We start from the raw sequence: 25,157 nt of genomic DNA on the forward strand, positions 1-25,157 counted from the left end.
TTCTTCTTCTCACTGCTAGAAATAATCCCAAACTAGCACCACCACCACGATTGTCTGGTTTCAAAATTATTGCCTTCCCAATCGACGGTGGTTCATCTTGGGCATTTGGGTTGCGATCAACGAGTATCTCTGACGGTTGAGATGTGGTTTCAGAGATTTGAGATTCTAGTGTCTCGTCGTTCGGTGTTTCAGGAATCTAGCGTCTCGTCGGTCGGAGTTTTGGGATTCTAATGTCTCGTCGAGTGCATTTGGAGCTTGCCACCGTTTATTGGTGTTGGTGGCCATCGACGAAAAAGAACAAAGGCGAAAGGAGAAAGGGGGGGGGGGGAAGAAAAAGAAGAGAAAAAAAGAAGAGAAAGGGTTGGGGTTGGTGGTGTTTTTGGCCGTAAGAAGAAGAAGACGAAGAAGAAAAGAAAGAAAAAGAAAAAGAAAAAAAAAAAGAAATTAACTCACGACAATATTATAAATAAATTATAGGAGGAAATTACATCCTATACCCTTTTTATATTGTCCTCTTTTATTTTTACTATTTTTTTAAAGTCTATCATTTTTACCTCTTTTTTAAACATTGTATCAATTTTACATTTATCACTTCAAGATACTCTCCATGTGACTCTCTTATGTCAGGGTATTTTGGGTACAATACATATAAAAAGAGGTATGTTTCAAATAAATATAAAATTAGAGGTAAATTTGATTAATTGATTAATAAAAGTGGTATTTTTCAACTTACTCCTAAATTATAGAGGCTTTTTCATTTTTACACTTTAAAACAGTTTTTTTTTTTTTTTTTTTTTTTTTTTTTTTTTGTATTTTACGGAATTCTATATAGAAACCCCTATTGCAACTAGCACTGCAACCTAAATTGTAAAAAAAAAATCGTATAGAAACCCCTATTGTAACTAGCGCTGCAACCACTTTAAAAACTCAAACCGTAAATTTGAAAAAAAAAATTAAAGAAATAGTATATAGGGTAATTCCCCTAAATTATAAACAACTAAAAAAATATTAAATAATTTACTCAAGTTTGTATTTTTATAAATATAAATATTCAAACTGTAAAAATATATATAATTTCCTTATTAACATATTTTTATAATTTCATTTCAAATTTCGGTTTATTTTAAAATTTCTAAATTACATTTAAGTGATTAATAAAAAAACCAAACATATCACAAATATGTGTAGTCAATTTTAGTTGAGTGCAAAATTCACATGGATATGTATGATATGAGGTGGGACTGGTTATAGAAATAATAATTATATTCTATTTCTAATGTATATATATATATGTATGGTCAATTTATATTAATTATTTGAAAAAGATAGACACAAATATTATAAAAGAGGACATTTTGATATGGTAGTAATAAGACCTAAAAGACAAAAACAGGACTACTCATTAATTATATTCCACTAAATTATAAAATTGAGTTATTCTTCTAATCCAAAGCCTTAACTTGTCTCAATTTAACATTACATACAACAATATATTAACAGGACAAGAATATATATAACCACCTTTTATAGTATGCATTCTTTTATATATTATTTGAACAGTAATTTTTATTTACTGTAAAAAAATTTATTTTTAGTGATAAAAAATTAATTAATGACTAAAATTAAAAAAATCATAATTTATTATAAATTTTTATTTTTATGTTATAATTAAAATATATGTGGTTAAAAATATTAGTTACAAAAATTACAATTTATTATAATTAAATGTATTTGTAGTCACAATACTTATTGTGACTAAAAGTAAATTAATGATGACAATTTATATTTAAATATTATATTTTAATTACAAGTAAATTTTCATTATAACTAAAAGTTATATATTTAGTTAAAAAAAATTATATTGTAAATAAAATATATATCTATTTTATATAAAGTGTGCCTATATAACAGAATTCTTGGTTTATGAGAAATTCATGGGTGACTTTTTATTTATATTAAAAATAAAATGGTTTATTAATAAAAATAAAATAGTTTATGCTTGGTTTATGAGAAATTCATGGGTGACTTTTTATTTATATTAAAAATAAAATGGTTTATTAATAAAAATAAAATAGTTTATGAGAAATTCATGGGTGACTTTTTATTTAGATTAAAAATAAAATGGTTTATTAATAAAAATAAAATAGTTTATGAGAAATTCATGAGTCACTTTTTATTTATATATATAATAAAATAAATAAAATAAATCTCATTAAATCAAAAAAATACAATTGAGTTTTTACAATCGTAATTCTATTATATAATTAGTGTAACTCTTTGAACAATAAAACAATTGCAGTACATGACTCAAATTTGTAAAGGGTGATCGTATTTTGCTTTTGGTTTATCATTAGTATTTACGATCAAATTAAACAATTATTTTGATTTGATTTTTTATAATTCAAAATGTGAATTTGAATAATCCAAATCAATTCTTATAAATTTGAATCTTTTCAAATTTATATATCTCTTATGGTTATTTAATAAAAATTATCAGTTAAATGATTCTTTTTTAATTTTTTATTAAATGTGTCTATTTAACGGAAATAGTTAGTCCAATAGTTGTTTTTTAATTTTTCCTTTAATTAGTGTCTATTTTCTGTAACAGAATTCTTGTACATCTACGATTGGCTTTTCTAAATATACTTATGTTATTTAGTTGGATTTTATTCTAAATAAGAATTTACCACTATTTATATATTATATTTATATATTGCTAAAGAATTTTTCTATTTATTTTTTTGGCTCGATCAGGTTATAATTGTTTGCCTCCACATCTGAATATATAAAATATGGCGAATTCTTGGTTTATGAGAAATTATTGGGTGACTTTTTTTTAAAATATTTTTTTTTTATATAAAATGTGGCTATGTAACAGAATTCTTGGTTTAATGTTATTATTTATTTTTCTATCAAAATGTTAACAGAATATTTTAATATTTGACAGAATATTCTGATTAGAAAACGTTAATTATAATTGATTAATTTTAGCTAAATAATCCTACCAAAATTTAATCTAACAAATTTCTCTCTCTAGAGCAAAAACCCTAGCCTCCAACACAGCCGTTACCAATTTAAAACCTTAGTTATAATTTCTTAAGCTATATTTTATAATTTTAATTTTCATTTTAAAATTTAAAAAATACTAATGAAGACAACATGCTACATGCTATTATACAAAAATATTGCATTTATATATCCCACGATGTTTCAAAAATACTTTGGAAAGTTCATCTTGAATTAATTATTAATAAGTAAAAAAAAAAAAAGATATTAGTTATTATATTATTACTTCAAACAAAAGGAAGTTCTAGCGATGCTTTTACTTTCTAATCATCTCTTGGTTTCGGGCAGAAAGTCATATTCATGTGTTATGTGTACGTTAAACTTTTGTTAATAGAACAGGGAAGAGAGTATAGTCTTACAGAACTTGAAATGTGAACCTGAGTTGTCAGTATATACATTGTAACACCCCGATTTCCCGAGATGTCACATAGGATAGTCCGTATAAAACAATTTAATAAGATAAAGACAATCAAATACTGCTTTATTGAAAAATATCCAAGCATGAGATCTCATTGTTTAAAACAAAATACTTTTAGTACTGTAAACTTAAATAAGAACTAGTTATTACTAAAAGTGACTTTTTTTTTAGTGAGTCGATAATAATATATAACCTTTTTTTTTTTTTTTGAGATAAGTCGATAATAATATTTATGTATAGATCTATAGAGATAAGTTGAACGTTGTGAGTAGTGGAGGAGGTGAGATTGGGATGAGATTTGATCATTAATTAATATTAATATATTAATTATTGTCCAATACATCACTAGCTGCAGAAAATTTCTTTCGATCACATAATTATTAATTTTTGTTTTTTTAAGGTTAACTATATTTCCATCAAAGAAATACACCAAAAAAATCATACAAGATCATAAAAATTATTGTGCATATAAATTTAGCACATAAAATTTACAATAGTAATTATCAATATATTCTTTTGTGAAATAATAATAATAATAATAATAATAATAATAATAATAATAATAATAATATTCCATCTATAAATTACCTCCCAATATATTATCTAGAATCTACATTCGCATATCATCCATCAAATCATTAAAAAAAAAATATCAATGGTAATTAAGGCACGAGCATTGCTATTATGTACTAGTGGTGTGGTGTTTAGTACCTTCTTTACATGTTGCGTTGTAATTAACTAGCGATACTCCCTAAAAGTTATTATATTAAATTATATGGTACCCGATACTTTTTTTTTTTTTTTTTGAGAAAATATGGTACCCGATACTTAATTAAACTAATAGCAATATTGACACATAAGAGGTTACTAGGCACCACGGGTGCCCTTCAGTGTTTCTCTTAAGGCACTGTGGCTGTCCAATATATGAAGTATCATACTATTAATATATGGAATAAAATTTAAAATACATAAAAAAAAATTGATAAACAAGATTATTAATTTTTTTTTTCTTGTTACATTAAAATAGTCTATTTTTTTTTTAAAAAAAATAAAATAGTCAATATTCCAACAAAATAGTAGAAAGAACATTTCATTAGAATATCATTCCAATACTTTAAAATGTAACAAAAAAAAGTGAATAGAATAAAAATTATTTCTTTTTCATTCTATTCAATTTCATTACCTCCAAATCTCACCATAAGTATAATCATTTCCATTTCTCTATATATAATCATATATATCTTTCTCCATTAAAAAGACCAAATGTCTCAAATTCATGTGTCAACATGTGATGAAGAACTCGATCAAAGTAGCATAGAGTGGAAAATTAAGTCACTATATATTTATAGTGAAAAAAAAACATATATATTTATATGCCAATATGATGAGTTCATGACAAAAAATATTTCAAAGAAAGTAGATAGAGACAAATCAAGTCATATGCACTAATAATTAATATATAGAACAAGTATATATATAGTGAAGTGTTATAATTATTTATAATTGTCTTCATTTTAGTTTCACAAAACAACAAATGAAAAGATAATAGGTGAGATAGAGATGTATCTAACCCTCACAATATTGTATAGGCCATTTATATATATATAGGGATATGATTTTGTCCCGTGATTGTACTTTCACGGAATGCATTCTGTGATGTACGGCAGCCGTCAAATGAGGGACTTATTTAATCTGACGGCTGAGATTGATCTAGGGGTAATTATGGTTAAAAAGTAGAAACGTACCCTGACACTCATTTAATGTACCCCGAGACCCATCTAATGTACCACGGAAGACATTCCGTGAAAGTACATCACGGGACAAAATCATGTACCTATATATATATATAAAAAAAAAAATGAAAAGAAAACCTAAGATATGGTTTTGTCTCCAAAATCTTTATATCTCTAAAACTGTTCCCCAAATAGTGTATTCTCGATCCCCCATAAGTGTCACAATTTAATTTCAACATTGTCATTATTTCTTCTCATAGTTGATATCTCCATTCTATATGGGGCCTCATTCCATTACTACTCTCCTACTATATATTATATATCTATATGTATATGTAACTATGAGCATTATTATTAGGTACTCGTGGTGCTTAACAAGTAGCACCTTCTCGATATGTCGCGTTGCGATTGGCTAGCGATACTCTCTAAAAGCTATTATATTAAATTATATGGCACCCGAGATTAATAGTGATATGCCCTTTAGCATTTCTCATATAACTATATATGTATATAGTTCTTTATTTAATTCAATTAGAGTAAAATCATGTTGTGCAATGTAGTATATACATGACGACATCTATGACGGGTGAAATTAACTCTAAAATAATATCCTAACAAAAGTCATAATTAGTTTTAGGGTGTTACAATACACTCTTTTATTTATCCAGGTACTTGTATCAATTTTTTTATTCGAAATTTTTAACGGTTAAACTGTTTTAATTATTGTTTTACTTGCACTGAATCTTCTAAGTTAAAATTTTAGTGGTAAAATCTTTCAAACTATTGAACTCTTAATAAATTTAAGGTGTCATTCAATTAATTGCTATACCATTGACTACTTATATGTACACTCTTATATATGACATTTTTATATTAGTACACATAATATTATTATTTCATAATCATTTAAAAATTAATAAAATTATAAAAAAATATTAAAAATTAAAAAAATAAATTTTTTATAATTTTTAAATAATCATATTAAGTGTACTAATATAAAAGTGTTACGTGTATAAGAGTAAACACATAACCAATCTATGTTGACAATTAACTATGAAAAATAGATAACATTTTAAATTTGATAACAATTTAGTAGTTTGGAGGATTTTACTGCTAAAATTTAAACTTGGAGGGTTAAGTGCAAGTAGAACAATAGTTGGGAGGGTTTAACCGTAAAAAAACCCATTTTTTTTTTCATAATAATATATGTTTTAGTTGTTTAAGATATCTTGTATAATTTTGATCAGAAATTTACAATAATTTACAATATAAAAAGTAATATTCAAACAGTATATTTCACAAGTATATAAAATAAAAGAGTCACGTATATAACAGATAATTTGAACATTATTTTTAGCATGTTAAAATTTTTAAAATTTTACAAAATGTCTTAAATAATAACGTATACGATTATAAAAAAAAAAATAGACTGAAAAAGTCTTTCAGATTTCGAAACAAATAATAATATATTAGTACATTACTTGTGGGGAGTATATTGTAGAATTCTGAATAATTTTACATATATAACTTCAATTTTAGAGTATAAATTTATTCTCCATATGAATTCGAACAAGACACATGCCATGGAGTGAATTATAGAATGAATATAGAGGAAATTACACTCTATACCCTTTTTATATTGTCCTCTTTTATTTTTACCTTCTTTATTAAAATCTATTATTTTTACCTCTTTTTTTAAATATTGTACTAATTTTGCCCCTGTCACTTCAAGATACTCCCCATGTGATTCTCTTATGTAAGGGTATTTTGGGTACAATACATATAAAAAGAGTGTTATGTTTCAAATAAATATAAAATTAGAGGTAAATTTGATTAATTGATGAATAAAAGAGGTATTTTTTAACTTATCCCATGAATATATGTATATTCCCCATATTGGACTTTTGCTAAAGGCCCATATCCAAAATCATTAGTGGTGTAAGCGTCCTTCCACATGCATTGACCTAGCCTAGGCCCAAAACAAAATTTTCCCTTTTAAAATTAGGGTTTTTACAAAAAATATTAGATTTCTAATAAAAGTTTACAATTTTACTATTAAACACAATATTTTATAAAAATACTGTTTTTTTTAGCCTAGGCCCAAAACAAAATTTTCCCTTTTAAAATTAAGATTTTTACAAAATTACTGGATTTCAGATAAAAGTTTATAATTTTACTGTCATACATAATTTTTTACAAAAATACTGTCTTTTTTATTAAACCACTGTAAAATAATAAGGGTAAATACCATTTTGGATACTGTGTTTTGAAAAAGTTACCAATTAGATCTTGTGTTTTGTTAAATGACAAAATAGACTCTGTATTTTTCAAAATGGTAAAAATAAGTTCTTGGGCTTAATTTTTGACAAGTTTTTTCTTAATATAACAAACTTGAAGATAATTCCTAATACGGACAGATACAGAAAATGTAAGCAGTTTTGTCATAGCACTTTTAAATTGCATTATAATTAAATTTTATTTTGACAAAAAATCAATTCAGGGTCCTATTTGTACCATTTTAGAAAATACAAGGTCCATTTTGTCATTTAACAAAACAGATGGTCCAATTGATAACTTTTGCAAAACACAAGGACCAAAATAGTATTTACCCAAACAATAAAATAGAAGAATTTAAATAACAGTGAAACAACTAAAAAACAACCGTGGAACAACCATGAAAACTTAAGACAATATACAGTATAAAACTTACACAATATTTTTGTAAAAAAACAAAGTGTTTTTGAAAAAAATCCGCGCCACAATAAAAAAAGAAAAAAAAATTAGAAATTTCAGTATTTGGTGTAAAAATCTCTTTAAAATTATACATTTTTTGTCAGTAATTTTGAAAAATACCATATTTCTTTAAATAAGAGCTCAACTTTTTTTTAAAAAAAATTTTACACCACATATTGAAATTTGCCCCTTTTATTTACTGTGAGGCGGAAGTTTTTTCAAAAATATTGTGTTTTTTTTTAAAAAAAAATACTGTTTTTATTATTGTTCTACTATTGTTTTTTAGTTGTTTTACTGTTGTTTTTAATTGTTCTATTTTATTGTTTTACGGTTATTTTATAAAAAGAATAATATTTTTGTAAAAATTTCCGTACGATAGTAAAATTGTAAACTTTTGCTTAAAATCTAATATTTTTATAATTTTTTTTATATTACCCTCTATATTTCAAGACTGACCCTAATCCTTTTCATACATCCAGCAAATAAATAGATGACTATATATAGGTAATGGTTTGGTATTCTCTAGAAGATAGTGGGATGTAGTGCATGTTTACATGTTTAATTAGTGGCCCTATTTAAGCCACTAAGGCTAACTTAGTGGTGAGGGAAGGATGGGAAAAGGGAGAGATCATAGATTCGAACCCAAGACCTTTAAGCTACAAGCTATTAATTGATTGTAAAAACACCATTACGCTACACTAAAAAAAAAAAAAACAAATTAGCGGCCCTATTTTTTAGTGTAAGCTTGGGTTGTAATAAAAGTTGTTTCAAGTCTATCAACTATGTTCCTCATCACTAATATATATGTATATAAATATAAAAAAGCTAACAGTTGGATTTAATTATGACCAATTAGTACTTGTAAATGGATTCTAAATTTTGGATCTTAAACAAAAATTAACATCGAAATGTCTGTAGAAATTTATCAATGTAAAAGCTCCAAATCTTAGCTAATACTTAACTCATCACTTGTTGGCTAGGGTTTCATTAACAGTCTAAATTTTTCTTATTGTCCTTCATTCTCTCTCAACTTATTTTCTTCTTTTTTTTTTAGTTGACAGAAATCCAGCCAACAAAATCATTAATGATATAATTGTGATGATCAATTTAATTATGATTTTCTTCTTTGTACACAAAATAATAAATATTGAAAGAATAAGAACAAAGAAAAAACACATGAACACATAATATCATTTTATTCGATCGAGTAACAACATATAATTACAATAATAATAATAAGTTAATTAACTAATTAACTAGTTAACCAAACAGCCTTTTGTTGCCAACTAGAATTATCCCAACTGAGGTACAAACCATCTGGTTTGACCAACCAATAAACAGAAGTATGACCAATATCTCTAGCTGGGTCAAACACGTTGACTGCAGCATACAAAGATGCCCAATTGGCTTGTAAGTTAACAACATTATTATTTTCATTAACATCAAAATGATAGGTTGGTCCACCCCATGAAAGTGTGGCTTGGATTGGTGTAAAGCTTCCATCTTTATTGCTTACCTGAATTGTGTAAACACTTTGGTTTGTGTTGTCTTTAGGCAAAGCATTCGAACTTATGTAAACAACGACACCCGAATTCTGACTACTCTTCTCATTATCAATTGAATTTATTCGACCACCTAATGTTGTTGTTGCTGAAATTAACATTAATACTAAAATAAACAACATCATAATATTTCTAGGCATCAAAGACATTTTTTTTTTGATCTTTTGATGACTATATGATTCTAATAATTTTGATTATTGTGTTGTAAATATCATGAGTATATGAGTGTGTATATATACACAACTTATAAGATTTGTTTAGTATGATGATCGAAAGGAAATCTATAGAATTAAATGTCTTAATTTCGTGATAATTAATAATATATATATATGTAGGATTTTTAAAGATTTTATTTACTAAATATATTCAAAGTATATATGATTTGTTGGAAGATTTTAAATATTATTAAAAAAAATATATACTTAAATTTTATTTTATTTTTTTTTTGAAAAATGATAGGGGTCTAAAATTTCAAATTCTAGGGCAATTCAATTTTTCATTATTTCTATTTTGGTGAAGTTCATATTGTTTTATTTTATTTTGTGAATAAATAAATTTTTTTTTAGAAAGGAAGTTTGTGGTAACTTTTATTAAGGGAAAAACAAAGTTAAAGAATTGTTAGAAAAAAAAAAAATGGAAATACAATATTGGAATAATATGAAGTTAAAATAAGAAGATATGTTTAAGATCTTGAAGTAAATTCATTTAAACATAAATATTATTTAATTGATAAATATTAGCATAATTATTGTAAACTATTAGTAGAAAATATTTTCAAGTGGGGTTTTCATTCTATATTCTATATAAAATATGACTATGTAATAGAATTTTTAGTTTAACGATCTTTTTAGTTTCCTAAGTTAACTTTAATCAGATGTTCTATTACTTAACAAAATAGTCTTTATTAATTTTTATTATATTATTATTTATATTTAAAAATAAGAATTATGTAGATAAAAATTTTATAGATATTTTATATAAAAAAATTAATTTAAATTTAAAATACTTAAAATATTATAGATATTTTATATAAGAAAATTTTAATTGTCAATATTTTGTATTAATCTTTTTGTCATATTTAGTGTGTTTATATTATTTATTTTCTTTTTTACTTTCTTTTCGATCAATATATAAGTGAGTGAAACCTAATGATTTTTTATGATTTTATAGATCTATACATTTCACACAATTTTTTAAAGGCACATAATCTTCAAATATATAAATTATTTTTTAGCATCAAAATTAATCAAAAATATTTTAAGTCAACCTATATTTGTAAGGTAAGTCAAACTTGATATATTATAATTATATGAACTACACTAATATTACTGTTATAGTTAAAAATAAATTCTCAAAAATCAAAATCTCAAATCTCATTTCAAAATTTTTTTAAAAAAATATTATTTAATTAAAAAAAATTAAACATGTATTGCACTTAATATCACCTAATTAAACTTAATTAAACAGAAAACTAATTATACGTGCATTGCACGTAACATCAACCTAGTATATAAACATAAATATCTTAAATTTTTTAAGTTGAAAATTTACCAAATCATTAAGAGTATTGTATATATTAAAATGTTATATTATTATATAATAAAATAATATTTTTTTTTCATGGTATAAAATAACATTTTAAGTTCTCAATAACAACAATTTTCTTATTCTTATAAATATATTAGAGAAAATTAGCTTGGGACACCAAGTACTCAAAATGTGTTGAAAGCCGTAAACCAAAATCTCACATATGGAGTCACGAATTATCATACTTAAACTACATCTATCATTAGAAGCTTCGATACTAAGAGAACTATGTGTAGATCCAACAAGCTCTCCCAACCGAGTAAGAAGCACTAGGAGAATTGTTGAGACTCTAATAATCGACGAGAAAATCACAAAACATTAAGACTAAATAGAATCATTTTATTTAAGTAACATTAAGAACAAATACAACCAAAATATAATTTAAAAAAGAACATAAATATAAATATAGGTAATTACAATATTAATTCAAATTTCAGTGTCCCAATAACCATTTTGAACCCAAGAAGAATTATCCCAACTAAGGTAGAATCCATCTGTTTTTACCAACCAATAAATTGAGTTGTGACCAATATCTCTTTGTGGTTCATAAACATGAATTGAAGCAATGAATCTTCCCCAAAAAGCTTGTAAGTAATTTGTACTATTACTTTGTTTAACATCAAAAATATAGGGTTTTCCACCCCATTTCAAAGTGTCTTGGAATCTTCCTTCACTATTCTCTGCTTCAATTCTAAACTCTTTTGGGTTTGTGTTATTTTTAGGCAATGGATTTGAAATTATATGAACGGTAGCTAATGAATCACCAAATGTTGTTTTCAAAGAAATTGAAAATAAAAATAAGAAGAAGAAGAAGAAGATAATATTTTTAGACAAAGACATTTTTTTTCTTCTTCTTATTGTTATTATTGCTTGTGTAGTTTTTTGGGTGCTAAATGTTATGAGTATTTATATAATTTAAGACTTTGGTTGTTAATTAATGTCTTGATTTGATATTAAATGATAATTAAAAAAAAAGATTGTATTTAGTGATATTGTACTCATTTATGTTCTAATATTTTTATTTATTTATTTCAACCATCATTGATTAGATACCAAAATCTACACTCATTTCATTAATTTTTTAAGAAAAACAATTATTTTATTAATTAGGAAAATAATGAACCTAGCTATAAGAAAGTGTTACCAATTAGAAAAACAAGAACGGAAATTTAATTTAAAAAGATTTTGAATGTGGGGCTTGGTCTTGTCTAGGTTCATTTTGTGATTAAGAATATAAAATCAAAGTTGTCCTTTTTGTAATAAAGTCATTAATATAGGGAAATTTGATTTTCTATACTTAGAAAATCAAAAAAAAATTTCCCTAAACTAAAAATTTAAAACCTAAAAAAACTATTCCTTTTTTTTCAAAACCCCAAAAATACCCCCCTCACAATATTCTCTCTCTCTGCATCATCTCTCTCTCCCTCTATCTCACCCCAACCGCCCACCCTCACCCGAACCACCCTCACCCACCCACGTCAACCCCAACGCCGATCACCACCCTCACCCCCGTCGACCACGACCCCAACCCCTCCGACCCCAACCCCAACCCGAAAGAGCAACCCCAGTCTCTGAAACTTTTTTTTTTCCTGCGATTTGAGAGAGGGAAGAAGACAGAGGTCCGATGGTCGGACCTTGGGGGTCCGATGGGTCCGACCATCGGACCCATCGGACCCCAAGGTCCGACCGTCTTTTAAATTTTTTTTTTTTTCTGCGATTTTGGAGAGAGAGGAAGAAAGAGGTCCGATGGTCGGACCTTCGGGTCCGATGGGTCCGATGGTCGGACCCATCGGACCCGAAGGTCCGACCGGCTTTTAATTTTTTTTTTTCCTGCGATTTGAGAGAGAGGAGAAGAGAGAGGTCCGATGGTCGGACCTTGGGGTCCGATGGGTCCGATTGGTCGGACCCCATGGTCCGACCATCGGACCTGGGGTGTGGGATTCTTGGGACCGGCTAGATAGAGAGAGAAAGAGAGATAGTTTTAGTTTGGGGGTATTTTTGGGGTTTTGAAAAAAAAAGGTATAGTTTTTTTAGGGTTTAAATTATTGGTTTAGAAATCAAATTTTTTGATTTTCTAAGTATAGAAAATCAAATTTCCCTTAATATATTTATAAATGTATTTAACACCTATGTTCATTATGATGATTATAATTCTTAATATATACGATTTTAATGTGCTATTGTAGTGGCCCAAAATAATACAGGCCCAAAGCAATGGCCCAGAAGGCTCAGTGAAAAATAAGTCCATTAAACTTTCATATCTTAAGAATTTTTGTTGGGGGATTATTTCACAAAAACATAAAAACAAAAAAAAAAAAAAAATTATAAAAATACAGTTTCACGAAATTTTAAACATTTTTACGATTTTTTGATTTTATTTACATAAAATATGGTCTTTTATGCTATAATCTTGTTAATTTGTTGTTGATTTTTTGTTATCTGTATGTTATTTTTTGTTGTTATTTTCATGTTACTTTTATGTAGTTTTCTTGTTAATTTTATGTTGTTTTTGTGTTATTTTTTGAAAAACCGTAAATATATAAAATAATATTCTTTGAACTTAAAAATGTAATTATATTACAAAAAAATAATACCTTATGTAATTATTCTTTTTTTCTTAAGTTGACAGGAGTTTGTTCTAGTTGGAGTATTGGTAACTATGTTACCCAATGTAAAAATTCCTCTAATAATTTTTTAAGTTGTAATTTTTTATCTATCTCTATATTATGTAACTTTACAGCCCATAACGTGGCTAGGTGAGCTTTTGCTATGAATGTTTCGAATATAATGGGTCCTTCTTCCATATCAATTGAGATTTTGTGTAATGATCATAAGGTCTTGTTTTAATTTATATTCACATTTTATTCAAAAAAAAAAATAGATAAATAAACAAATGAATGACAAAGTTATAATTATGTATTTGAGTAAAAATAAATTGTGAACAATTCGTTTTATGAATTTGGCAAATCATTTTGTGTATTTAATACAATAATTATATTGTATTTAATTTTTATATTATTTTATCAAAGCACTATGTTTTGTAACACTATAAATAAAGCAAAATAAATGTGAGCTGAGCTGTTTCAATGATTTGTTTCTACTTCTTTTTTCTTTTTTCTTTTTCTTTTTCTTTTTCTTTAAGTTTAAGATAACATCTTTCCTTTTTCTTTTTTTTTTTTTCTTTTAAACAAAAATAACGTATGTACATCTTGATGGAGGTTACAATATAAAAAGATGGAAAAGAGAATAAAGTAGAAATATAATGTGTTATAATTAAGTGGGATCCTCTCAACACTCAATTATTATTAATCTTTACATTTTAAATTTTAACATATATTAAATCATATTTTTTAAATTTTTTTAACTATTAAAAATTTTATATCAACTATTGAGATTGTTAGATTATGAATTTAGTCACAACAAATTATAAATTTTGTAAATAACACATTTAATCACAAATTTATTGCAACTAAAATTTAGATTTTTTTATAGTATAAACATAGTAAGTTATTTAAAAAAAAAATAAAAACAGATAAAATATTTACTATCAACTATAAAATAAACTGTTATATTAGAAAATATATAATTTATTGAAATATCTAAAACATAAAAATGGTTACTTGTATAGAGAAAAGTAATCTCCTTTGCCTACTTTATATATAAATATAATATATATATTTATTTATTTATTTGGTGGGACCTAAAATGAATAATGAAATAGATATTTATAGATGTAGGTATCTGATATTTTATAATTTCAGTCCCATGATAATTGTGAATAGTTTACTTTACAAGCTAGAAAGATCAATATTGATTGATAAACTCCTTCAAAATATTAAAAAAAAAATATTGACAAAACAAATGCACCTTCATACATGTATAGTTCATCTTCTTATTCTTATTATTATTTTTTTTAATGAATCTACTAATTCATTAAATTTAATATTCAAAATACAAAATATCTAGCATAATTATTAGAACATTACATTCATAAATGCTACAATTACAATTGTACGGAAAAATAAGCCTTACAATAACATAAACGGTTCAATTTGCTGACCGTTTAATAACATAGTATTACTACTATTACTTCGAATTGCTTGAACAACGAGCAAAAACTATCAGATTCAATCTCAACTCGCTATCAACTCTTATTTTTAACCCCATTGACTCAACAACAAATAATACATAACAAACAATTATGAAATGATCAAGAACAACAACACATAATGAAAATAATAATAATACTATTATTATTATTATTACTCAGTTTCCCAAAGAGCTTTCTTGACCCAAGTAGAATTATCCCAACTAAGAAAGAAACCATTAGGTTTGATCAACCAAAAAACAGAGTTATTAAGATCTCTCTTGGGCTGAAATCCATGCCATGAACCCATAAATCTTCCCCAAATGGCTTCACAATAATACAAACATCTTTCTTCAGCAACAAATTTGTAACTCTCTCCCCATTTGAGTGTGGTTTCAAGGCTATAAAAACTTTGTTTTGTATTACTTACTCTAATCCTAATCAATTTATTACCTTGATTATTATTATTATTATTATTATTATCATCATCTCCAAGGCTACTTGGATTTGATGTGATGATGTGGACTGTGGTGGTGGTGTTGAAACGACGACGTTGTGGAGAAGCATTTGTTGTCGTTTTTTGATATGTTGATGAAATAAACACAATATTAAGAAGGAAGATGAAGAACAAGCTCTTAATGAAAGACATTTTATTAATATTTAGATGATGATGTTGAAATGAAATGAAATGAAATCTTGTGTTGTGTGTTTATATATATATAGCTTTTTTGGAAAATGGTTTAGCTTGCTTTGGGGTATGATTTTTGTCCTTATTATAAGGTATTATTTTTTGTATTTTTTAGGTTTGAAGAAACTATAATTAATTCAATTATTTTAATAGTATTATATTGGTTCTTTTTTCTTAAAAAAAATTAAATAGTTTTTGGTGTCGATAATAAAATTTAAACAGTGCACACCTACTCGTTTTTTAATTTATAAATTATTTAGAATGTTTGAAGAACGGAAGTCATTTATATATTTATGTGATATTTATAATATGCAACAAAATATAAAAAAGGAGAATTACCTTATATATTATTTTTTAATTATTCTTTTTAAATTTGCGGTATGGGCTGCGTTGGTTCAGTAGTTTCTATGTAAATTATTATGTACATTTTGTTTACGATTTAAGCTGCTCCATTGGTGTGAATTTATGTAAAAATATTAATAAAAAAATTATTTTAAAATGTAAAAATAAAAATTTTCCAATAAAAATTTAGAATACAACTTTTTTATGTCTTAAAAATAGAAAATGTTTTACATATATAGTTATTGTATGGGGGTATATTCAATGATGAGTGGGTAAGAATATTAATTAATTTATTAGAAGTTACATAGTTTAATTAGTAATTAAGTATGTCTTGATGGATTACTATATAATTTTTTTCCTTAAGATCATGATAGAGCACTAAGTTTAACAACTTTTAATTATTTTTTTTTTATTATGTATGTTTGTATTCTAACTTTGATTTAAGAATAAATAATAAAAATAAAATAAAATAAAAGGCCAAAGAATTAGTATTTTGGCGTTTTGCTTTTGCCTTTTGACAGGGATATTTTACAAAAATAAAGAATCAATTGAGAGATATTTTGATATTGTATTATTATATTTAAAGTAATGTTATATTATTTTGTATAGTCCTTTTCAAATGGAAAACAAAATGGGCAAGAAAACAAAATGAAAGTAGGATGTATATTGAATACAAATTTAACAGCTAAAATTGATTAGGATTTATCTTATCATTTAAATTTATGTATATATTGCTTAAAAAAAATATGTAAATAGTATTTAATAATTATACCACTTTTCTTGTTATAAGTAGGGATTTTTAAAGAAAAAAAAATAGTATGAGGAAAAATTATAATTAAAAAATTTATATAACAATATATATTATAATTACAATTAGTATTTTGAAAAATAATATTTAGTGTACTAATTTTTTAGTTTATTTTGAGGCTAATTTGGATTTTTGTGTACATGTATTAAATTATGCTTTTTGAATTTTTTAGATCGTTAAAAATTGTCCGAATTATTGAGATTGTTGAATTTAAAATTTTTTATCTAATTTTATTAAAAAAAGTTTAACTTGGATGAAAATTTAAAATTTGGTACATGTTAAAGTTCGGGAGTATGATTTAGTAGATATTAAAATTTGGAAGACATGACTTAGTACATGGGCAATCGTCGCATTAGTAAAATTGAATGAAATTAGACAGAAGTACTTAAATCTAACAATTTCAATACTTTAAAGAAAAAATTTTAACGAATTAAAAAATTCAGAGAATATAATTTAATAAATATTAAAGTCGATCAGAAGATAAAAATCCTAATTACAATACAACTTCTATATTTGTAATATAAAATATATGGTGAAGTTATAGGACTAAGAAATAAATAATGCTAATATTGTATTATTAATTAGGGTTATTTTCAAAAATATGGGAAAAACTATTAAGGTTATGATAAATATGGCATAAAAAGTAAATGCCACTAAATATGGCATTATCTAACCAATCAAACTAAAAATATGGTTTTTTTTCTAAAAAAAACCATATAAAGCATTAAAAAGAAATCTGAATTTAAAATTCATAAAAAATAAAAACTTAATTAAATTACCATAAAAAAATATTAAAATTCCCTTCATATTTATTTTTTTAAAAAATAAAACAAATAAAACTATAGTGATTGCCGAAGTTGTCACTCGTGCTGGAAAAGTCACCGGAATTTACTGCCTGCACCGGAAAAGTCGTCGGAGTAGCCGCCGGTGCCGGAAAAGTCACCGGACCGAAAAAGTCGTCAGAATTAGCATTGTCGCTGAAAAAATCACCAAGAAACTGGTTTCTTGATGAAGAAACCGATTTCTTAGAAACCGGTTTCTTGGTGATTTTTCCGGTAATTTTACCGGTGACAATGCCAAGTCCGACGACTATTCTAGAGTTTGATGTCGGTGCCAAAAAAGTTGCTGGAGCAGTTCCTGGTGTTGGAAAAATCGTCGGAGTTATTGCCGGCGTAAAAAAAGTCGTCAAAGTTGGCATTGTCGCCAGCAAAATCATTAGAAAAATCACTAAGAAAGTGGTTTTTTCATCAAGAAACTGGTTTCTTCACCAAGAATGTGGTTTCTTCATCAAGGAACTAATTTTTTTACACAACAATAATAAAGATTATGAAAACAAAACAAAAATGATATACACTGAAAATAATTGAAACCAGTTTCATCAATCAACCAAATAGAGAAAAAAAAATACAAAAAAAATTACCAAGAAACTGGTTTCTTCATCAAGAAATCGAAAAAAAAACCAGTTTCTTGGTGATTTTTTCGATAATTTTTCCGGTGATAATGCCGATTCTGAAGAATTTCCCAGAGTTTACTGTCGGTACTGAAAAAGTCACCGGAGTAGCTGTCGGTGTATTAGTCGTCAGAGTTGCTACCAACGCAAGAAAATTCGTCAGAATTGCCATTGTCGTCAGAAAAATTACCGGAAAAATTACCAAAAAACTGGTTTCTTCATCAAGAAACCAGAAACCAGTTTCTTGATAATTTTTCCGGCGACTATGCCAATTCTGATGACTTTTAAAGTTTCTTGTCGGTCTTAGGAAAAGTCGCCGGAGTAGCTGCTAGCGTCAGAATTGGCATTGTCAACGGAAAAATCACCAAGAAACCGGTTTCTTAGACTTCAAGAAACCGGTTTCTTGGTGATTTTTCAGTGATTTTTCCGGCGACAATGCCAATTCCGACGAATTTTCCAGCGCCGGCAGCAACTCCGACGACTTTTCCAGCACCGACTGCTACTCCGGCGACTTTTCCGGCACCGGTAGCAAACTCCGGTGACTTTTCCGGCATCAATGACAAATAAAACTTCCTAAATAAATAAAAACATTAAATATGGGATTTAGAAACCTAATTACATATATATGGCATATCAAATACCATAAAAAAACCTAAAAATAAAAAAATACCATATAAATTGGCCAAACTTAAATGTGCCATATTTATCATAAGAACTTTTAAAATTCCATACTAAGTGTAATTTCTTCTATTAATTATTATTATTATAAATTGGTAATGATAAGAAGAATATATATGCAGATTGGTTTAATATTGTGGACTAAATATCAAATAAATCCCTTAAAAACAGTATCTTAGTAAGTATCCAACTTATAGGACAAACTGTCTGCTCCATCATCTTCATCTTATCATATTATTATTATTATTATTATTTAATACTTAAGGTGTCGAATATCATATTAATATAATATATCATTAATTAATAATTTTTTATATTATTTATTAAGTTAATTTATGTGGTATTGATCAATACTAAAATACATCAATAATGATACGTAATCTCTCGTGTAGTATTTTTTCTATTATTATTATTGTATACAGAACATATTGACTAAAGTTGCCACGAAAGTACTCAATTACAATATAAAATGTCATAATTAATTAATCAATACTTCAAATATAATTACAAAATTAATTTTTTTTTTTTTTTTTTTTTTTTTTTTGTTGGGGTAACCGATAAAGGTTAAGATAACAACGGTAACAAAAGTTACACAGAAGGAGGGGGATTTCTTCCATCCAAGAAAGTTCATTGTCTATCCTAAGGGCATGCTTAGCCAATCTATGAGCCTCAACATTAAAGTTGCGGCTAACATGAGAAAGAGATGCCCCAGGAAAACTAGACAATAGGACTTTAATATCAGAAAAGATAACCCCCAGATCATTTAAATACACAGTCTGGCCCTTCAAAGCTGAGACCAAAGAAAGTGAATCAGAAAAAACTTTCTCCACGGGAAGTCCCACATCTTGAGCCCAACGCAATCCTACTAGTAAAGCACCTGCTTCTGTCTGGAAAAACTGAAAAGGAACCTGCAAATGAGATAATTAAACCAATAAGTTCATTTAAATTTAAAACTCAAATTTTAGAGTATAATTGTTATAGAGTCAAAACCAAAGGGAAACCCCTTTGGTTTGACTCTTTCCCTAACTTATAACATGATAATATAATAGTATAAATTTAAATACCCCTATGCTAAAAGGAATCATATATCTATTTTGAAAACTATAACTATTAAAATTCTTTAAAGTTAATCCAGGTAAAAAACCATTTATAACTTTTTAGTAAAATATTTAAGTTGTATTCATATTTGTTATTATTACATCGTTTTATACCTTCATAAGTAAATTTGAAAACATAGACTGAAAACTAAAAAATAGACCCAAATGATAATTATTAATATTATTTTAGAATTGTATGTGTTATCCCTGTTCTTGCTATAAGGGACATAATACTTAGTAACTTAGTAAATTTGGACTGATTTACCTTGTAGTGGTTTAGATAAGGCTGCCTTCATTTGTTTGTCTGATGAGAAAATGACTGCTTCAAAACCAATCACATTTTGAGGGGTTGATATCGCTGCATCCCTACTAATCTACCATTCAAATTAATTTCTGCTATTAATTTTTGATTTGAAAATAGGAATGTTCTTGATACTTTCCAAATACTTTTCCTAATCTCACTTTATTTTTATGATTTTTAAAAGTCTTTCAATATCTCTATATTTAATTTTTTACACTATTTCAGGGTTTAATTTTATACAAAAACATATCAATTCTCTGTATGATTTGAGAATAAAATGAATTAATTTATGAGAATAACTTAATTACATGTATTTAATTATTAGAATATTCTCCTCTATGGTTTTCTCTCTTATTATTGCCTATAAAGGTGGGATAATATAAGACTTAGTTGGTTATTAAGAAAATGCCAATTTTTGGAGATAGATTATTGATAATGACAATCCCATCGGCTGTAGATAATTAAGTTGATCTTTGAGTTTTAAACATTCATTTGATGTAAAATTTATATGTGAGATTATAAGATGGTTGATATCCATCACTTTCTGTAAATTATAGTAAGTGTAGCAGTCTTCTATCATTTTCCTTTAAAACTAAAAGTTATATCCATCACTCTAAGTACATAGAGAACATTTTTAATATTTGAGGAATAAAATAGGAAATTTACGCTTTAAAATATGACAAGAGAAACATATACTTAAAACCAGAAAACATCCATGACTTATGTTCTTGAAAAAAAACACACAACATAACATTATAAAACACCCATAATAGTCTACTTTAGCTAGAAAACAGCCCACACATTTATTGTAATACTTAGTAATAGCAATCCTATCTCATTTGTCAATGAGTCTTTATGCCTTTGAATTTTTAGTTTTCCCTTTTGATCCAGAGTTAGCCCCCACTTCAATTGTTTTCCCCTTTGATATCTCTGAATTTCTTGTTTTCTCAGCTGCATTACCACTCTCTATGAAGGCAATATTAGTATTATCACTCTTATTTGAATCAATCGGTTTCTGATTCAGCAAAGAAACTTCTTCCTTACTTATAGCTCTCTGAGTGTAAGTTGCCCCTTGCTCTTGATCTAATATTCCATTTAAAGTAAAATTAAAAAAGAAACCTATAATATTATGAAATTATTTTTCAATTTAAATGAGATTAAAATGGTATTTACCAGATATGAAGATTTTCTGCCTCTTAGTGGTTAATCCCAGCACTGCATTACTAGCCTTCTTTAGGGCAACATCCTTAGCCATTTGAGTCACTGATTTATGTATAGGTCCTCCAGTAGTTGAGGAGCGAACCGGAGAAAACATATGATCTAAACCAGTTGTTTTGATTTTATCATCGTACTGTAAGATTGGTCGAGTTCCTGCCTCAATCTCCTCCAAAAGTGCTACACACTCGGTATGAACATGATCCAATAGACCACAAAACTTGCAAAAAGTATTTAGCCTTTCATACTTAAAAGAGATCCACATATTAGATAGTTGGTCCTCTCCCTCAAATAACATTCCCCTTAATAAAGGACGATTTATATCCCACAGTACTCTAATTCGCATAAAAGTTATATTTCCATGTACGCATTAGTCAATACGATAACATAATTACATACTAGTTTGCTTCAAAATAAATACTTTGTTCTATGCTTTTTTTTTTTTATAATCATAGGAGGGGAATTTCCCATCTAATTATTAACTAATTCTCACTACTACAAATCAAGCTTTTAGAGGCACTTTTTTTCAGCAATTATTAAAGAACCGACGTCATAGGGTTGGAATTTTTTGGAAGGGATTTTGATACCACCTATGGCGTCGGTTTTTTGGAAATAACCGACGCCATAGGGTGTCCCCCCTATGGCGTCGATTATTTCTAAAAAAACCGACGCCTAAAGGGTTTATAACCCTAGCCCAGCCCATCATCTTCCTCATTCGACCATCCAACCCAGAAACCCCCAAACCAGAAAACCCCAAACCCTCTCCGCCAACCACCACGAAAAACCACCCCCATTTCACCATTTTTTCACCATTTTAGCTCATTTTTGTTTCTAAATCTTCTATTTTTCATACCTAAAACTATATACCTGAAAAGATCACATTTTTCCTCATTTTTTAGGGTAAACCGAAGGTAGAGGTAGTGGTGGTGGTGGTTATACCTCCGGCCACCGTTTTTAGTGGAGAAAACATTGTATTTCAACGTCTATTAAGGTATAAATCTAATTTCTACTAATTTTATTGCTGTACATTGCTTTATTTTTTATTTTATAAATTTTTTTAGGGTTTTTCTATATTATTAAATATGTATTGTGTGTATATATTGTGAATGAGAAATGTATTGTGTGTATATATATTGTGAATGAAAAATGTGATATAGGAGAGTATATATGTATGTATTTTGTGTTGTATTGAATATGTATTGTGTGTGTATATATTGTGAATGAGAAATGAGATAAATAGGAGAGTATTTTATATATTGTATATGTATATATTGAGTATTTTAAACTAATAGTTTTGTTAAATATTGTGAATGAGAATGAGATAAGAGAGTATTAAAATAAAATTTTAGAAATTGTTTTCTAAAAAATTAGTTTAGAAACAAAAGTTTAAAAATTAACACTATTTTGTATCAATTTTTTTCTATTTTCAATTTTATTAATGTGTTTTTATTTTTTTTAGTAGCTAGTAGATAGTTAATTACAACTACTTAGCAAGTTACTAATTTTTATTCTATTCATGTATTTTTAACTAGTTAGTAATAAATTAACTAGTTAGTAACTAAATACTCATAAATTATATAACTAGTAAGTAGCTAAATAAAAAAATTTGTAATTTTGTAGTATTTCTTTATGTTGTAGGTTGTGAGGTCAATTTGCAAGGATCTGACTTATTTGGTATTGATCGGTTTCTAGTTAGCTCGAGGTATACACTCACTAAATTTTATTATAAATTAATTATGAATGCTTAGTAGAGTTTGAATATCTTAAATATTCATCTGTAGTGAAGTAGGTTCTGTAATATATTGTAATGCGCCAGATCGATGGGTGAAATAATATGCATGTTAGATGAGTTTGAATATCTTCAATATTCATCCTTAGTGAAGTAGGTTCTGTGAATACATGTACTGCAGTCGAATGAGTGGTAAATTTTTATATTGCTAAATGTTGTTGTGATTATTTCATATTGTTTTGAATTGTGTTTTGTTGTTATTAATAGGTTTGAATTTTTTGGAAACGTTCAATTATAGTCGTTATGCTGCCGAAATTTCAGTAAAATTAGGATAATATTTGATTTTAATTTCTCTTAAACTTGGTTGTTAGGATTTTATCGGAAGTGACTTTATCGGAAGACAAGTACATAATTTTTGGTATAAGGTATGCTTTCTTTAACCTACTTTTATAAGAATATTTTTCATATATATTTAGATAATCTTTAAATGCTTAGAGTAATTTTAGAATAATATTGATGTAATACATAGGATATATATTGTTGAGTGCTAAGAATAGATATAGTAAGCTATAAAAAAATACAAAAAAGGTCTATATTGGGATTTGAACTTGTGACCAAAAGGATAGATTGATAAGTTTTTACCAATATACCAAAACACAATAGAATTAACAAATACATTATAAACATTGATTCTAATACTTAAAATAAGAATTCTATTAGTTTATGTTAAGTAAAATAGCAAAATAAAACACAAAAAATACCCAAGTTCAAAAAAAAAAAAAAAATCGCCTCAAGCGAACAACTCGATCAAAAGTTATTAATAATGTTCAAAGTTTTCAAAAAATTTTATGCAAATTTTAACCCTTTATCTATAAAAATACAATACACTACAAAAATGATACTAATATATTAAAAAAAATTATAAAAATATACTAATATAATACAAAAATACAAACCCATAATATAAAATATTAATAAAAAGATAGCTAATATACAAACACTTAGAGTAATGTAGATGTGTATTTATTCAACTTTTTAATTTAATTTGTATTTATGGTTATTATATATAATTTATACTTAATTTAATTATATTAATAATAAAATAATATATATAAATTATGCTAAAATACAAAATTGGAAGCTGAAAAAAAAAACCATAGGAAGACCCTATGGTGTCGGTTATTTCATAATAACCGACGCCATAGGGGTCCTGTGGCGTCGGTTATATGAAACAACCGACGCCATAGGACCCCTATGGCGTCGGTTATTATAAAATAACCGACGCCATAAGGGTCATATGGCGTCGGTTGCTTTTAACCCTTTAGCGTCACCCGGAACAGCGTCGGTAGCGAATTTTGCCAATACCGACGCTGAAAGCCCTTAAAAACCGCCTCTAAAACCCAATTTTGTAGTAGTGTCTATTCTATTTTTTTGCTTAGAAAATGATTTAAGGATTGCCAAGAAGAAAGAAAATGTCTTTGAATTGCTAAGAAGATGGGATTTAACCCTAGAGATAAGAAAGAAAAGTACTAGCTAGCCACCTACACATTAACTCAATTGCCATTAAAGGAAAATAAAAAATTACAGATAGAAGGATGACAGAAAACCTAAGTACACATAAGAAGAAAACCACACGAGTAAAGGAGGAGGAGAATGAAAGCAT

The 25,157-nt window shown here is 26.6% G+C and overlaps 1 long non-coding RNA gene across 1 annotated transcript; it reads left to right on the top strand.

Annotated features, from left to right (window-relative positions):
- The first annotated feature begins 22,497 nt into the window (after positions 1-22,497).
- Positions 22,498-24,489, top strand: LOC115723317 (uncharacterized). Its single transcript, XR_004012943.2, has 3 exons — positions 22,498-22,756; positions 23,404-23,467; positions 23,866-24,489. It is a non-coding gene; the product is annotated as an uncharacterized LOC115723317 (long non-coding RNA).
- Positions 24,490-25,157: the final 668 nt, after the last annotated feature.

This window comes from Cannabis sativa, chromosome 9 (genome assembly GCF_029168945.1).
Source record: "Cannabis sativa cultivar Pink pepper isolate KNU-18-1 chromosome 9, ASM2916894v1, whole genome shotgun sequence".
NCBI lineage: Eukaryota > Viridiplantae > Streptophyta > Magnoliopsida > Rosales > Cannabaceae > Cannabis > Cannabis sativa.